The sequence below is a fragment of the Pistacia vera genome, unplaced genomic scaffold, assembly GCF_008641045.1.
Source record: "Pistacia vera cultivar Batoury unplaced genomic scaffold, PisVer_v2 Contig54, whole genome shotgun sequence".
NCBI lineage: Eukaryota > Viridiplantae > Streptophyta > Magnoliopsida > Sapindales > Anacardiaceae > Pistacia > Pistacia vera.
Window position 1 is genome coordinate 493640 of NW_022196379.1, and position 11974 is coordinate 505613.

The 11974-nt window shown below is 37.9% G+C and overlaps 1 non-coding gene across 1 annotated transcript; it reads left to right on the forward strand.

Moving 5' to 3' along the window:
* The first annotated feature begins 11549 nt into the window (after positions 1-11549).
* On the forward strand, positions 11550-11654 carry LOC116107574. Its single transcript, XR_004124487.1, has one exon. It is a non-coding gene; the product is annotated as a small nucleolar RNA R71 (small nucleolar RNA).
* Positions 11655-11974: the final 320 nt, after the last annotated feature.

Here is an 11974-nt window from a genome sequence, read left to right on the forward strand (position 1 = left end):
CTTCAGGTACTTAAGGATGTTCATGATAGCTATCCAGTGACGCTTACCTGAATTCGATTGATATGTACTACAATTGCTTAACGCACATGAGACATCAATCTGAGTACATAACATGGCATACACGATGGATCCAATTGCTGACGCATATGGGATCCTCTTCATTCTATCTCTCTCATCGTGTGTTTTAGGACACATATCCTTAGAGAGATAAACACCATGTGACATCGGAAGAAATCCCTTCTTGTATTCTTCCATACTAAATCTCTTCAGTACCTTGTCAATGTATGTACTCTGACTTAGGCCAAGCAACCTACGTGATCTATATCGGTAGATCTTTATTCTGAGGATGTAGGCTACTTCTCCTAAGTCTTTCATAGAGAAGCACTTGGATAACCAAGTCTTTACTGACTACAAGTTCGGTATATCATTCCCGATCAGAAGTATGTCATCGACATACAATACTAGGAAATCCACTGCGCTCCCACTCACTTTCTTGTAAACACAGGGCTTATCTTCGTTCTTGATAAAACCGAATTCTTTTACGGCTTTATCAAAATGAATGTTCCAGCTCCTTGAAGCTTGCTTAAGTCCATAAATGGATCTCTAAAACTTGCATACCTTCTCAGCTTGCCCATCAAGAACGAAACCATCGGGTTATGTCATATACACATCCTCTTCAAGGTTTCCGTTCAGGAAAGTCATTTTGACATCCATTTCTCAAATCTCATAATCATGATATGTAGCAATTGCAAGCATAATCTGGATGGATTTAATCATGGCAACAGGCAAAAAGGTTTCCTTATAGTCAATACCACGAATTTGCTTGAAACCTTTGACAACTCGTCGTGCTTTATAAGCATGCACCTTGCCATCCATGTCAGTCTTTTTCTTGAAGACCCATTTACACCTTATGGGTTTTACCCCTTCAGGTGGTTCCACCAGAGACCATACTTGGTTTTGGTATATGGAGTCCATCTCAGATTTCATGGCTTCAATCCATTTAACGAAATCTGGATCCGATGTAGCGTCTTTGTAGGTTCTAAGTTCATCGTCTTGGTAGACAAGTACGTCACCATGTTGAGTCACGAGATAACCATATCTCTCAGGCTTATGGTATATTCTCCCATATCTACGTAGCTCATGTGCTACTTGAGGTGGTTCACTTTGATCCACAAGTTATGGAGTAACATTCTCCTGATGTTCAACCATTGCTTGTGGCACATCTTCCCGTCCTTCATCTAATATATCTTGTAGCTCTAGAACTTCATCAAGTTCTCCTTTTCTCCCACTAGTACTTCTTAGAAAAAATTCCTTTTCTAGGAAGACACCAGTACGAGCAACAAAAATTTTGCGCTCTTCGGATGGTAGAAATAGTATCCTTTGGTCTCTTTAGGATACCCTACAAATATACATTCGTAAGATTTTGGGCCTAGCTTGTTCGAAGTCAATTTCTTGACATAAGCTTCGCAATCCCAAATCCTTAGATAAGATAAATTGGGCTTTCGCCCATTCCATAGTTCAAATAAAGTCTTGTCTATAGACTTTGACGGTACACGGTTCAAAATGTGAGTTGCAATCTCTAGGGCATAACTCCAGAATGATGTAGGTAAATCACTAAAACTCATCAATGACCTAACCATGTCAAGTAAGGTCATATTCCTCCTTTCAGAGACTCCATTGTGTTGGGGTGTATACAAAGGGGTGAGTTGTGATACTATTCCACATTCCTTCAGGTATTCAGAAAACCCTGAGCTTAAGTATTCACCAACTCGATCCAACCGAAGAGCTTTAATACTTCTACCCAACATATTCTGTACTTCATTCTTGAATTCTTTGAACTTATCAAAGACTTCAGATTTATGTCTCATGAGGTAGACATAACCATATCTACTAAAATCATTAGTAAATATGATGAAGTAGGAATATCCACCTCTGGCTTCAACTATTAGTGGACCACATACATCACTATGGATGATGCCTAATAGTTCAGTAGCCCTTTCACTTTGTCCTATGAAAGGTGACTTGGTCATCTTGCCTAAAAAGCATGACTCACAAACCTCAAATGATTGGAAGTCAAAAGGGTCCAAAACTCCATCCCTTTGAAGTTTTGCAATGCGGGTCTGATTAACATGACCCAATCTACAATGCTAAAGGTATGTATGGTTTTGTTCACTATGTTTAGCTTTCTTAGTTTCAACGTTGAGAATATCCTTATTGTTAAAATCAAGAACATATAATCCGTTATATAACCTTGCAATTCCAAATATAATACCATTCAAACTAAAGGACAACAATCCCTTAGAAATCTCAAAACGATATCTTATACTATCCAAAGCGGATACTGAAATAATGTTTCTAGAGCTAATGTAGCCACATGTGCTCCATTTCCAACTCGTAGGTCCACTTCTCCCTTGGCGAGCAATTTACTCTGCCTTAGTCCCTGCACATTAGTACAAGTGTGAGTACCACATCCTGTGTCAATGACCCAAGATGTTGAAGGAGAGAAGTTAATCTCAATCATAAACATACTTGAAGTTGAAGCATCTAACTTCTTCTTGTTTGCCAAGAAAGCCTTGCAATGCTTCCTCCAGTGGCCAGGCTTGCCACAATAGAAGCAGACTACCTTCCTACCTTTTCCAATGACACCCACAGGCTTGAGAGCATCATGTCCTTTAGGCTTAGGCTTGGGATTAGCCTTGGCCTTTCCCTTGCCCTTACCCTTTCCTTTACTGGCAGTTACCAGTAAAACAGGCTTGGACTTCTTCAAGTCCTGCTCTTCAGTCCTTAGCATGTTCAAAAGCTCTGACAGGGTTTTCACCATGGCGTTCATATTGAAGTTCATTATGAACGGTGCATAAGAGTCAGACAAGGATTGCAAAATTAAATCCACTTGTAATTTTGCATCTAACTCAAACCCCAAAGTTTGAAGCCTCTCCATGTGCTCGATCATTTTGAGCACATGAGGGCCAACTTGGGCTCCCTCGATCAAGCGACTTCCAAATAGTGCTTTTGACACTTTGTACCACTCATGTCGAGCATTCCCTTAATAAAGCTCCTTGAGGTGTAGAATAATGGCAGCAGCGTCTATATTCTCATGCTGCTTTTGCAGCACTAGTGTCATTGATGCTAACATCAAGCATTGAACACCATCAGCATCATCAAGGAACTTTTGATAAGTATCCTTTACTTCCTGAGTGGCATCAAGATCAAGCTCAGCCATGTATGGCTTATCAAGGATATACAATTTCTTTTCGAACTTAAGTATAATCTGAAGATTATGATACCAGTCCAAGAAATTGGATCCATCCAACCTGTTTTCTTTCTCGATTATCGGTCGCAGGTTCATAATGCTCATTTTTAAATGAACCTACAATTCAGAAAAGTAAAGTCAATATAATGTTTATTAATTCTTAATATGGTCTTTTATTAAAAAACACTCTCACTATTTTCCTCAAGCCAATAGCCCTCACTATTAACACGGGAAAGCCCGTTGGCTTTCCTAGTGGACTGAGATCCCATCTAGCCCATTTCAAACCTTCGTTGTGGCGAACAAGCAAAAACGGGTTGATTAGGTATGCCAACAAACTTAATTCACACCAGTTGATAGCTCCCACTACCAACCTCAAATGTGAAGTAAGCCAACAAGCCAATCACACAATCCAACGGCCTAGTCATCGTCCTCAAGTGTGAATCCCAGTATCAGTAGAGTGGACACTACATGTCACCATGTACACTCAACATGTGTACTTCTCTACAATGCCTATGACGTGTTTATCAACCTTCATTGTGGTGAACAAGCAAAACTGTCATTTTAAGTCGACCTATCATCATTAAGGAAAACTCCAATGAATTTTAACCTCCCAATGATAGAAGTGTACCCTTCGCTGTGGCAAACAAGGTTCCGACGAACAGTGGTTTAATTAAAACCATGGTGATGGAAGGCATACGTGACTTAATATATCTTATTTGAGGGTTTTTATTTAATGTCTCACCATATTATTATCTTTGTTAGAATGTCATTGTTTGGCATGTTATTGAACATTCAACCTTAGCATGCATTCTAAACATTAAATTAAACGTCTCGATACATGGCCTACTAAAACTGATTTGCTCGAGCCTAGAGGAACCGGTGGGTCAACCTAGGGGTTTAAAAGTAAATCTTAGGTCTTCAAGTTATTCCTCTTCATAGCTCCTTCGTTTCTTCTTCACGATCATTACAAATAATTTTATAATAAAAAACCTATTCTAATTTACATCAATAAAATAGAAACCTTACGTTACATACAAGGGGAGTGAGATAAGGAGAAGAAATACATGGAGATATAAGAGAGAGAGGCAGGACACGTAGGTCCTATTTGTTTATAAAAATTACAAACAAACCCAATAAACAATAAACAATAGGTCTAAGGCTCATGTACCGGGCACCATGCAATTATAAAACAAGAACATTGCATACATTAAAAGACAATCAATTTTTGAATTGGGTGGGTTGAATTATCAAGTTAACACCTTAAACGTGCAGAATGAATATTGGCTTTAAAGGTTCAAACAACTGCAATTTAGCCCCTATGCGAAAAATAGAAAGCAAAAAATGGAACAGTAGGTTTCTTGCCGCAGCGAAGAAATTCTTCATCCCGGCAAAGTTTATGCACACATGGTCGCTGCGGCGAAGTTTTATTTTGCCGCGGCGACCGTGAACTTCTAGAAAACACAAATCGTTCCAAAGAGTTTCATGTCGCGGAGAAGTTTTATTTCGCCGCAGCTAGATCTACTTTTCTGGAATTTGATTCACTTTTTGCATCTCGCTGCGGCTAACGTTGCAAAATAGTGAATCAGGCACAGTAACGTCTTTTGCAATTTTTTCACATAATGACACGGATCCAAATCAAATCGAATGCTCAAACATTCGACCAGGACACCAACCAACCAATACAAATTCAATCAACACATTATTTAATCAATTGATTAATTAAGACATAGTGGAATATGAAATGTTTAATAACAGAAAAAGAATTATTGGTTGACTAAATTGTTGTTCCACGTTGGTTGTGCTTGATTCTTCCCTCTTCTTTAGGGTTTCCACTCTATCTAGTTTGGTGGCGAAGCCAGCATTGGCCTAGCGTTTGTTAGAGTAGGTGCCCTAGAGCCAATCAATTATTGTAAAATTGACTCTGTAATAAATGTTTATTTATCAATAAAAGGCATATTCTTCTATATCGTGTATGTAATGATATATGTCCTTAGCGATGGTAGAATTGTGACGAGGATATCAAGTGTTTTAAATCTTCATAGTGAGAACCCTATGAGCACATATGATGGCCATTCTAGAAACATCCATAGCCCCAATATTATTCTGACCAAGGACACAGATAATACGGTAAGGCTATCATAGTGTTGAACGACCATGTCGAAAGGTAGTGACTGATCTCACTTATCAAGGTTGTTTGCCGACAACTTGGTGCAATGCATGGGTGCTTGCTAGAGGCAAGTTCACTGGACAGACTCACTAGAGGATTCCATATGGATGGTAACCCCAGTGTCTATGGAATAAATCCTCTAACAGATGGTGGTGCATGTGATCCTTAGACTTGAGATCACCAGAGCATCTTGTGCACCAATCGGTGTAGTTTGACACTGCCTCAACGTAGTTCTATTCAGAGCTATCAATACGGTAGTGATTGGCTACATTTAGAAGTGTATCGAGACTATGGTGGATTGACAAAGGATCCATCACTCATGTGTACGTGAGAAGTTATCTCACTAGGTAATTCAGTAAATGGCAATGACACTAAATCTGTGGCCACAGTGGGATTAGTTGATGCTCAATCCAATTTAATATTCCTATCATTGGTCTAGTAACTGAATACAAACATGTCGAGGATATCTAAGGTTGACACTATTTATGTACCTCAGTTTCGATGAGATAATAGTTGATGAAAGGATTTGATTGCACGGTAACCATACCGTTGACAGGCTGCGGTTTCGCTGAATCCAAATCTATCGGGTGGCCATGATGCCTTGCTAAGGGCCAATCTTGGTCTATGTGTAGTGAGAAGATTAATTGGTGTTAATCACAATACTACACACTGCCGATATGATGAGGAGCCTACGGGTCACACACTTGGAAGATAATTTAAGAATCAATTTGTGAGAAGGGTATTTTTCGTCTTTTAGGACGAAAGGGTATTTTGGTAATCTTACAGTGCAATTAAATTTGTTGAGGTTGTTGCCTGTATTTAATTTTAATATTAAAATTAAATAAGTGAGATTATATTTAAATATATCTATGTATATATTTAAATGAATTNAGATAGAGGGTTTTACTTACTGAGCATTATTTTGTGCTCACCCCGTTATTTTCCTTTGTGGATGCAGGATCTAGGTGATGATGCAGTCAGAGAGGCATCGGCAAGCGAGGAGCAGTAGCTACACTGTTTCCCCTGTTTTTGTCTTTTAAAATGGCTTTTTGTAAATGATGCTCTTTGTGTATAAAAGACGTATGACTTATAATAAAAGAAAGTTTTGGGCCCATTTTCTATTGTTATTATGCATGCATTGTACTAGTTTACAGCAGTTGTTACAATTATCTTCTAAGTGTGTCACCTATAGGCTCCTTATCACATCGACAGTGAGTAGTATCGCAATTAACACCAATTAATCGTCTCACTACACAAAGACCAAGATTGGTAATAAGGCATCATGGCCACCCAATAGATTCGGATTCAGCAAAACCGCAGCCTGTCAATGATATGGTTACCATGCAATCAAATCCTTTCATCAACTATTATCTCATCGAGACTGAGGTACATAAATAGTGTCAACCTCAGATATCCTCGACATGTTTGTATTCAGTTACTAGACCAATGACAGGAATATTAAATTGGATTGAGCATCAACTCAATCCCACTGTGGCCACAGATTTAGTGTCATTGTCATTTACTGAATTACCCAGTGAGATAACTTCTCTTGTACCCAAGAGTGATGAATCCTTTGTCGATCCACCATAGTCTCGATACACTTATCAATGTAGCCAATCACTACCGTATTGATAGCTCTGAATAAAACTACGTTGGGCTAGTGTCAAACTACACCAATTGGTGCACAAGACGCTCCAGTGATCTCAAGTCTAAGGATCACATGCACCACCATCTGTTAGAGGATTTATTCCATAGACACTGGGGTTACCATCCATATGGAATCCTCTGGTGAGTCTGTCCAGTGAACTTGCCTCTAGCAAACACCCATGCGTTGCACCAGGTTGTCGACAAACAACCTTGACAAGTGAGATCAGTCACTGCCTTTCGACAGGGTCGTTCAACGCTATGATAGCCTTACCGTATTATCAATGTCCTTGGTCAGAATAATACTAGAGCTACTGATGTTTCTGGAATGGCCACCATATGTGATCATAGGGTTCTCACTATCAAGATTTGAAACACTTGATACCCTCGTCACGGTTCTACCATTCTAAGGACATATATCATTACATACATGATATAGAAGAATATGCCTTTTATTGATAAATAAACATTTATTACAGAGTCAATTTTACAATAATTGATTGGCTCTAGGGCACCTACTCTAACATAGTTGTCGTCCTCAAGTGTGATTCCTAGTATCAGTAGAGTGGACACCACATGTCGCCACGTACACATAACGAGTGTACTTTCTACTATGCCTATGATGTGTTTATCAACCTTCGCTTTGGCGAACAAGAAAAACTATCATTTTAAGTCGACCCATCACCATTAAGGAAAACTCAAATGAATTTTAACCTCCCACTGGTAGAAGTGTACCCTTTGCTTTGGCGAACAAGGTTCTGACAAACAATGGTTTGATTAAAACCATGGTGATGGAAGGCATACGTGACTTAATATACTTAAGTTGAGGGTTTTTATTTAATGTCTCGCCAGATTATTATCTTTGTTAGAATGTCATTGTTCAGCATGTTATTGAACATTCAACTTTAGCATGCATTCTAAACAAAATAAAACGTGTCGGTACATGGCCCACTAAAACCAATTTCCTCAAGCCTAGAGGAATCGATGGGTCAACCTAGGGGTTTAAAAGTAAATCTTGGGTCTTCAAGTTATTCCTCTTCATAGCTCCCTCGTTTCTTCTTCATGATCATTACAAAGTATTTTTATAATAAAAAAAACTTATTCTAATTTACATTGATAAAATAGAAACCTCGCGTTACATACGAAGGGAGTGAGATGAGAAGAAGAAATACATGGAGATATATGAGAGAGAGGCAGGACACGTAGGTCATATTTCTTTATAAAATTACAAACAAACCCAAAAAATACAAAAACATACCAAAGGTCTAAGGCTCATGTACCGGGCACCAAGCAATTTCAAACAAGAACATTACATACATCCAAAATTAACATTTTGAAATTGGGTGGGTGGAATTATTAAATTACCCTTCTTATATGTGCATAATTATTATTGGTTTTATAAGTTTAAAAACTACAATTTGGCCCCTGTGCGAAAAACAGAAAAGCAAAATGGAACAGTAGCTTTCTTACTGCGGCGAAGAAATTTGTTCGCCACGGCGAGTTCATACACACATGGTTGCATTTCGCCGTAGCAAACACCATAAACTTCCAGAAAACACAAAACGTTCCAGAGAGATTCATGCCACGGTGAAGTTTTATTTCGCCGTGGCCAGATTCACTTTTTGCATCTCGCCGCGGCGAAGTATTATTTCATCGTGACTAACACCGCAAAACAATGAATCGTACAATAACCCTTTTTGCAGTTTTTTCATATAACGATATGGATGCAAATCAAATCGAATGCATAAGCATTCGACCAGGACATCAACCAACCAATAAGTCACTCATCAACACATCATTAGTCAATTGATCAATTAAACAAAATTTTACAGATTTAAAAACAATCAATTTATGCATCAACATGTTATCAATCAAATATACATGTTATCAATCAACGATTAAACATTATAATCTAGTAACCTGGCTCTGATACCACTGTTAGTAACTGACCGGATTCGTGCAGCAGAAAAAAATAATATTTAAAACGAATCAATCAATTACACGAACCAAGATCCAAGTATAGATTATAATGTTTTCATGCATAAACTGAAATGTAAAATAAAACTGTATAAAAACAAATCCATACAAGGATTTAGTTCATACTGACGTTTGGAGGCTCCTCCGAATATCTCTAACTTTGGACACGAACACTGTTCACTGGCAGTAATGTTCACCGTCTACTCTTCACATGATTCTTAGCTAATCGATCCAATGTAGGATCACACTCACGGAAGTCCACACGAAGATAATCCGCAGAACCCTTGATTATAACAATCAAGGCCTTCAAGAATCAAGAAAGAAGAACAAGAAAAATTTTGTTCTTCACACAAGAGTGTAACGTAAGAGAAAGAGAGATAGGGTGGCTAGGGTTTTTTATTATTGAATAATCCTTATTTTGTTTTAATTTTAAGTTGTATTTATATAGTGCAATAATTAAAACCCTATTCCACTTAGGAATAGCCATGAACTCCAACTCTAGTTCACCCTTGCAACCAAACACACCTTTTATGGTATTTTAATTAATTAATTAATTATTATTATTATAATTAAAATTAATTAATATATAGTAATATATTAGCATTCAATTAATAATAATAATTCATTTAAATATATACATAGATATATTTAAATATAATCTCATTAATTTAATTTTAACATTAAAATTAAATACAGGCAACAACCTCAGCAAATTTAATTGCATTATGAGATTACCAAAATACCTTTTCATCCTAAAAGATGAAAATGCCCTTCTCACAAATTGATTCTTAAATTATTTGTTAAGTGTGTGACCCATAGGCTCCTCATCATATCGGCAGTGTGTAGTATCGCGATTAACACCAATTAATCGTCTCACTACACACAGACCAAGATTGGCCCCTAGCAAGGCATCATGGCCACTCGATAGATTCGGATTGAGCGAAATCGCAACCTGTCAATGGTATGGTTCCCATACAATCAAATCCTTTCATCATTTGTTATCTCATCGAGACTGAGGTACATAAATAGTGTCAACCTCAAATATCCTCGACATGTTTGTATTTAGTTAATGGACCAATTACCAGAATAATAAATTGAATTGAGCATCAATTCAATCCCACTGTGGCCACAGATTTAGTTTCATTGCCCTTTACTGAATTACCCAATAAGATAAGTTCTCCCGTACCCAGGAGTGATGAGTCTTTTGTCGATCACCATAGTCTCGATACACCTCTCAATGTAGCCAATCACTACCGTATTGATAGCTCTGAATATAACTATGTTGGGCTAGTATCAAACTACACCAATTGGTGCACAAGGCGCTCCAGTGATCTCAAGTCTAAGGATTACATGTACCACCATCCGTTAGAGGATTTATTCCATAGATACTAGGGTTACCATCAATATGGAATCCTCTGGTGGGTCTGTCCAGTGAACTTGCCTCTAGCAAGCACCCATGCATTGCATCAGGTTGTCGATAAACAACCTTGACAAGTGAGATCAATCACTGCCTTTCGACAGGGTCGTTCAACGTTATGATAGCCTTATCGTATTATCTATTTCCTTGGTCAGAATAATACTGGGGCTACGGACGTTTCTAGAATGGCCACCATATGTGATCATAGGGTTCCCACTATCAAGATTTGAAACACTTGATACCTTCGTCACAATTCTACCATCCTAAGGACATATATCATTACATATAACTATGACTTACACGATATAGAATAATATCCTTTTTTATTGATAAATAAACATTTATTACAGAGTCAAACTTACAATAATTGATTGGCTCTAGGGCATTACTCTAACAATACTGTGACTGCATTTGCTTGCTTAGGTTGCCTTGGTAATTTCCCAAGAACTTGGCCTTGTACCCCGTGCTACATGTCCAATTTGAACCTCCAACTTCCAAACTAATGCCTCTTGCTATTGAAATCTCTGTTCAAAATTCTATTTGTTTTTCTGAGAAACTTGAATAAAATTATTCAATGTCTCTTCCAATGAGGGCTTCCGTGGTTGATTGTTAGAGCTCACTTGTTGCTCCAAGAAAAATTGTGATGGGTCCTCTAACCCAAATTATAAGTATTCAAATAAGGATCATTAGGCCTTGGGTTGCAGGAATTCACCATATTGGCTTGCTCAACAAACTTTGGAAAATTTCCATGAGAAGAACAAACGTTAGTTGCATGACCAACAATACCACAAATAGCACATACCTCGTTGGAATTTCTTAGTCCTTGTCCCATCATCATGTTGCACATAGTTTTCATTTGCTTGGTCAATCTTGAAACCTGCATAGCCAAATCAATGTTCGTATTTACTTCATATATCCCTCTTGATTTTCCTCTAACACTTTTATGCTGCGAGTTGGCTCCAAGCATCTCATACAAATCATAAGTCTCTTGCGCAGTTTTCTCTCCCATAGCACCACCTGCAGCATTATCAACTATGGTTTGACAAGCCTGTATTAGTCCATCATAGAAAAATTGATTCAACAACTCTAAGGGAAATCTATGATGTGGACATTGAACTAAAAACAATTTAAAATGTTCCCAAGCTTCATGGAATGGCTCACCTTCAATTTGGGTAAAAGTAGCAATCTTACCTCGCAATTCAGTAGTCTTGGCATGAGAATAAAATTTACCTATGAATTTATAGTGTAGTGCACCCCATGTGGCAAGTGAAGCTAGAGCCAAAGTCATATACCATGTCTTTGCTGCATCCTTTAACATGTATGGAAAACACCGCATCCGTAATTGATCTTTTGTCAAACCCTACAAAGGAAAAGTCTAAATAGTAGAATAAAAATTACAAATAAAAGTTAAAGGATCCTCTGAAGCTACTCCATGAAAAGATGGAAGCATTTGAAAGTGAATATGTTTAAGCTCATAATTTCTTGTTGCCTCGTTAAGAACTATGCAAGATGGTGACGT